This window comes from Rousettus aegyptiacus, unplaced genomic scaffold, assembly GCF_014176215.1.
Source record: "Rousettus aegyptiacus isolate mRouAeg1 unplaced genomic scaffold, mRouAeg1.p scaffold_m13_p_6, whole genome shotgun sequence".
Lineage (NCBI taxonomy): Eukaryota > Metazoa > Chordata > Mammalia > Chiroptera > Pteropodidae > Rousettus > Rousettus aegyptiacus.
This window is the reverse complement of record NW_023416309.1, coordinates 60,475,130-60,481,129: the sequence shown is the minus strand read 5'-3', so window position 1 is coordinate 60,481,129 and position 6,000 is coordinate 60,475,130. Positions and strand designations below refer to the sequence as shown.

The following is a 6,000-nucleotide window of genomic DNA, read 5'->3' as shown; positions in this document are numbered from 1 at the left end:
CAGGCCCTGGACCACTTGCCTTCCTACTCTTGGCCGTTTGGCAGGACCACGGCCCGGGCGTGCCTCGCCAATCTCTCGGCCACCTGGGGAACCAGGAAGGTGCAGCCCCGATAAGTCTCGACCCGGCCCTGAACCAGATCCACCCCACCTCTGCGCTCCCCGCCGGGGCTGAGCCCGACCTGGCCAAAACCACCCGGAAACACCGGCCACACCACGTGACAACGCTTGGCCCCAAAACCTCACCTTGCGCCCAGTGCCCTCCGCCCTTGAGGCTCGCCCCCCCCCCCTCCGCCCCGTGGAGCCCAGGAAGCGAAGGGTCCAGAGCGGAGAGAAAACAGCCCAGGTCTGCCTGCAGGAGAGCAGGTGGGGGCGGGCGATGTCGCGGGGCGCACAGACTTTTGGTGCAGCCCTTAAGCTCGGTCGCATACCCAGAAGCCCCGGAACAGCGAGCGAGCAAGTGAGCAGGGCCCCCGGGGCATCCCTGGCCGGAGGATAAAAGGAGGGGGCGGCAAGCGCCTACAGCACCCGGTACTCGCAGGCGGTCTCCCATCCAAGTACTAACCAGGCCCAACCCTGCTTAGCTTCCGAGATCAGATGAGATCAGGCGTGTTCAGCGTGGCGCAGCCGTGGACAGGAAAGACTGTCGCCTGCATTCCCAAAAGTTCGAGCCTGGCCTCCCGGCGCCGCTCCCCTCCCCCGCCCCCGCCCGCCCGAGCCGCGCGCGCCAGCAACGCAGCAGAAAATAAATTTCATGACATACACGTGGGTGCTAATTTGAAATGCATGTGATAGCAGCAGGAAGAAGTGTTCATGAGATGCGCCGCTGTGTTATTCCCCAAAATCACACCAGATGCCAGCAGAGTGTAAAGTTTTATGATGACATCGATCGTTTCTGGACACCGTATGGCAGTAGAGAATGAATATTCATGATCGCTCAGGTGTTTATAATAAAATAGACACCCGATGGCATCAGAAAATTTATTTTTATTGTGGTCTACACTCTGTTATTCTCAAAATTCCGACAGGATTGCTTCAGAAAACAAAATTTATGAATACACTGGTATTTTCACAATGTCCACGAGATGGCAGCAGAGAACAAATTTCTCAAGACATGCGCTGCTGTGTTAGTCCCAAGATTCACACGAAATGGCAGCAGAAAAAAAAAATTCTAACAACACACCCTGGGGAGTCATTTTTTAAATGCACATGAGGTAGTAGCAGAAATAACTTCTCAAGACGTGCACTCCTGTGTCATTCCCAAAATGCTGAGCCGATGTCAACAGGAAGTAACTTTTTCTATTAACATACGCTTGCCTGTTATTTTCGAATGCCCACCGGACAGCAGCAGAGAATAATCTCTCATAACGTGTCCTTTTTTATTTATCCCAATATACACACGAGATTCCACGTACCAGAACTTTGTTCAACCAAACGTCCTTGGGTGTCATTTTCTAACTGTACGAGATAACGAAAGAAATAACGGCTTACGACGTGTGCTATGGTGTTATTCCCAACGTGAAGACAGGATGGCAGCACGGAATGAGTATTCAAGAGGATCTACAGTAGGATATTATCTCCCAATTGCCCACAAGACTAAAGCAGAAAATTATGTCATGACAAGCACTCCTGTGTTTTACACAAGATGCACGTGGAATGGCATCAGAAAACTTTTCATAATGACATTCCACAGAGTCTATTTTCAGAACGCACATGAGATGGCCCCCAAAATTGCATTTTATGACATGTGCTGTGATTTATTCAGAAAATGCTCACAGTGTAGCGGCAGGTGAGTATTCACAAGAGACACGCAGGTATTATTTCTGAAATGCCCTCCGGATGGCAGCGGCGAACAAATTTCACGACGTACACACTTTTGTTTTTCCCGAGATTCACACGACATGGCGACAGAGAAAACATTTATAGAGACACACGATGGAGTGGTATTTTTAAAGGCACACGACGGCGGCAGCGGTAACTTTTCACGGGACGCACTGTGGCGTTATTCCCAAAATGCTCACCGGATGGCAGCAGAAAATAAATTTTCATGCTCACATACACCTGAGTGTTATGTTCAAAATTTCTACGAGATGGCAACAGAGAACAGTTTTTCATTACTTGCGGTCCTGTGCTATTCTCAAGTTTAACCTGAAAAGGCACCAGAGAAAAAAAATTATAACGACATTCCCTGGGGTGTTATGTTTTAAATGCACACGAGATAGCACCACTTTTTTTCCCCATGACATTCTCTATGGCATTATTCCCAAGTAACCACCAGACGGCCTCAGAAAATAATCCTGTGCTTACGTACACCTGGATATTATTTTCGAAATGCCCTTGAAATGGCAGCAGAGAATAACCTCACGACGGGCCCTCCCGTGTCTTTACACAGATGCAAATGAAATGGCAGTCGATAAAAGGTGATCATAATGACGTTCCTTTGGGTTTATTTTCAGAATGCACCTTGCACAGAAGCAGAGATAACATTTTAGGATCTGCGCTGCGTTATTACTCCCAGAATGCCCACCAGATGGCAGCAAGAATAAATTTTATGACACTCGTGTTCTTCTCAAGATGCACAATGCATGAAGGCACATAAGGAATATTTACGATAACCTACACCAGGTTTTATTCCTGAAAACTGCACCAGGTGGCAGCAAAGAGAAAACTTTTTTATTTCGTACAATCCGGTGTTATTCCCCAAATTCCCACCTATAACGGCAGGAAATAAATTTAATGATGATATACACTTGGGTGTTATTTTCAAATTACCCACGAGACGGCAGCAGAGAAAAACTCTTCATAATGACATGCCCCGGGTGTTATTTCCAAAATGAACATGAAAAAGAAGCAGAAATAACTTTGAGCAGCCCTGTCATGTTTTTACCAAATTTCCCACCGGATGGAAGCAGAGAATGAATATTCATAATGAGCTACCCTTGATGACCTATATTCAGGTGTTATTCCCAAAATGCACAGCAGATGACTGCACAGGATAATGAATAACATTTCATGGCCAACACTCTGATGCTATTCCCAAAAAGTCCACGAGATGGGAGCAGAGGATAGGGAATAATATTTCATGGCCAACACTCTGCTGCTATTCCCAAAAAGACCACGAGATGGCAGCAGAGGCTTAGGAATAATATTTCAATAGCTAAACTCTGGTGCTATTCCCAAAGAGTCCACGAGATGACAGCAGAGGCTTAGGAATAATATTTCAATACCTAAATTCTGGTGCTATTCCCAAAAATTCCACGAGATGGCAGCAGAGGCTTCAGAATAATATTTCAATGCCTAAACTATGGTGCTATTCCCAAAAAGTCCACGAGATGGCAGCAGAGGCTTAGGAATAATATTTCAATACCTAAACTCTGGTGCTATTCCCAAAAAGCCCACGAGATGGCAGCAGAGGATTACGAATAATATTTCAATACCTAGACTCTGGTGCTATGCCCAAAAAGCCCACAGATGGCAGCAAAAGATAGGGAAGAACATTTCATGGTCGACACACTGCTGCTATTCCCGAAAAGTCCACGAGATGGCAGCAGAGGCTTAGAAATAATATTTCAATACCTAAACTCTGGTGCTATTCCCAAAAAGTCCACGAGATGGCAGGAGAACCTTAGGAATAATATTACAATACCTAAACTCTGGTGCTATTCCCAAAATGCCCACGAGATGGCAGCAGAGGCTTAGGAATAAAATTTCAATACCTAAACTCTGGTGATATTCCCAAAAAAGCCCAAGAGATGGCAGCAGAAGATAGGGAAAAACATTTCATGGTCGACACACTGCTGCTATTCCCAAAAAGTCCACGAGATGGCAACAGAGGATAGGTAATAACAATTCAATACCTCAACTCTAGTGCTATGCCCAAAAAGTCCACGAGATGGCAGCAGAGGCTTAGGAATAATATCTCAATACTTAAACTCTGGTGATATTCCCAAACACGCCACGAGATGGCAGCAGAAGATAGGAAAATACATTTCATGGCCGATACACAGCTGCTATTCCAAAAAAGACCACGAGATGGCAGCAGAGGCTTAAGAAAAATATTACAATACCTACACTCTGGTGCTATTCCCAAAAAGTCCACGAGATGGCAGCAGAGGCTTAGGAATAATATCTCAATACCTAAACTCTGGTGCAATTCCCAAACATGCCACGAGATGGCAGCAGAGGCTTAGGAATAATATCTCAATACCTAAACTCTGGTGCTATTCCCAAAAAGTCCACGAGATGGCAGCAGAGGATTAGGAATAATATTTCAATGCATAAACTCTGGTGCTATAGCCAAAGAGTCCACGAGAGGGCATCAGAGGCTTAGGAATAATATTTCAATTCCTAAACTCTGGTGATATTCCCAAAAAGCCCAAGAGATGGCAGCAAAAGATAGGGAAAAACATTACATGGTGGACACACTGCTGCTATTCCCCAAAATTCCACGAATGGCAGCAGAGGCTTAGGAATAAGATTTCAATACCTAAACTCTGGTGCTATGCCCAAGAGCCCACGAGATGGCAGCAGAAGATAGGGTAAAACATTTCATGGTCGACACATTCCTGCTATTCCCAAGAAGTCCACGAGATGGCAACAAAGGATAGGTAATAACATTTCAATACCTAAATTCTGGTGCTATGCCCAAAAAGTCCACGAGATGGCAGCAGAGGCTTAGGAATAATATTTCAATGCCTAAACTCTGGTGCTATTCCCAAAGAGTCCAAGAGATGGCAGCAGAGGCTTAGGAAAAAAATCTCAATACCTAATTTCTGGCGCTATTACCAAATATCCCACGAGATGACAGCAGAGGCTTAGGAATTATATTTCAATACCTAAATTCTGGTGCTATTCCCATAAAGCCCACGAGATGGCAGCAGAAGATAGGGAAAAACATTTCATGGTCGACACACTTCTGCTATTCCCAAAAAGCCCACGAGATGGCAGCAGAGACTTAGGAATAATATTTCAATACCTAAACTCTGGTGGCATGCCCAAAGAGACCACGAGATGGCAGCAAAGGTTTAGGAAAAATATCTCAATACCTAAATTCTGGTGCTATTCCCAAAAATTCCACGAGATGGCAGCAGAGGCTTCAGAATAATATTTCAATACCTAAATTCTGGTGCTATTCCCAAAAAGTCCACGAGATGGCAGCAGAGGCTTAGGAATAATATTTCAATACCTAAACTCTGGTGCTATTCCCAAAAAGCCCACGAGATGGCAGCAGAGGATTACGAATAATATTTCAATACCTAAACTCTGGTGCTATGCCCAAAGAGCCCATGAGATGGCACCAAAAGATAAGGAAAAACATTTCATGGCCGACACACAGCTGCTATTCCCAAACACTCCACGAGATGGCAGCAGAGGCTTAGGAATAATATTTCAATAGCTAAACTATGGTGCTATTCCCAAAAAGCCCACGAGATGGCAGCAGAAGCTTAGGAATAATATTTCATTACCTAAACTCTGGTGCTATTCCAAAAAAGCCACAAGACGGTAGCAGAGGATTAGGAAAAATATCTCGAACCTAAACTCTGGTGCTATTCCCATAAACCCCACGAGATGGCAGCAGAGGCATCGGAATAATATTGCAATCCCTAAACTCTGGTGCTATTCCCACAAAGCCCACGCGATGGCAGCAGAAGATAGGGAAAAACATTTCATGGCCGACACACAGCTGCTATTCCCAAACATGCCACGAGATGGCAGCAGAGGCTTAGGAAAAATATTACAATACCTACACTCTGGTGCTATTCCCAAAAAGTCCACGAGATGGCAGCAGAGGCTTAGGAATGTTATCTCAATACCTAACCTCTGGTGCTATTCCCAAAAAGTCCACGAGATGACAACAGAGGCTTAGGAAAAATATCTCAATACCTAAACTCTGGTGCTATACCCAAAATGCACACGAGATGGCAGCAGAGGCTTAGGAATAATATTTCAATAGCTAAACTCTGCTGCTATACCCAAAATGCACACGAGATGGTAGCAGAGGAT

General features: G+C 45.2%; 1 pseudogene; it reads right to left on the bottom strand.

Annotated features, from left to right (window-relative positions):
* Positions 1–513: 513 nt before the first annotated feature.
* LOC118604473 lies at positions 514–632 on the bottom strand (annotated as a pseudogene).
* Positions 633–6,000: the final 5,368 nt, after the last annotated feature.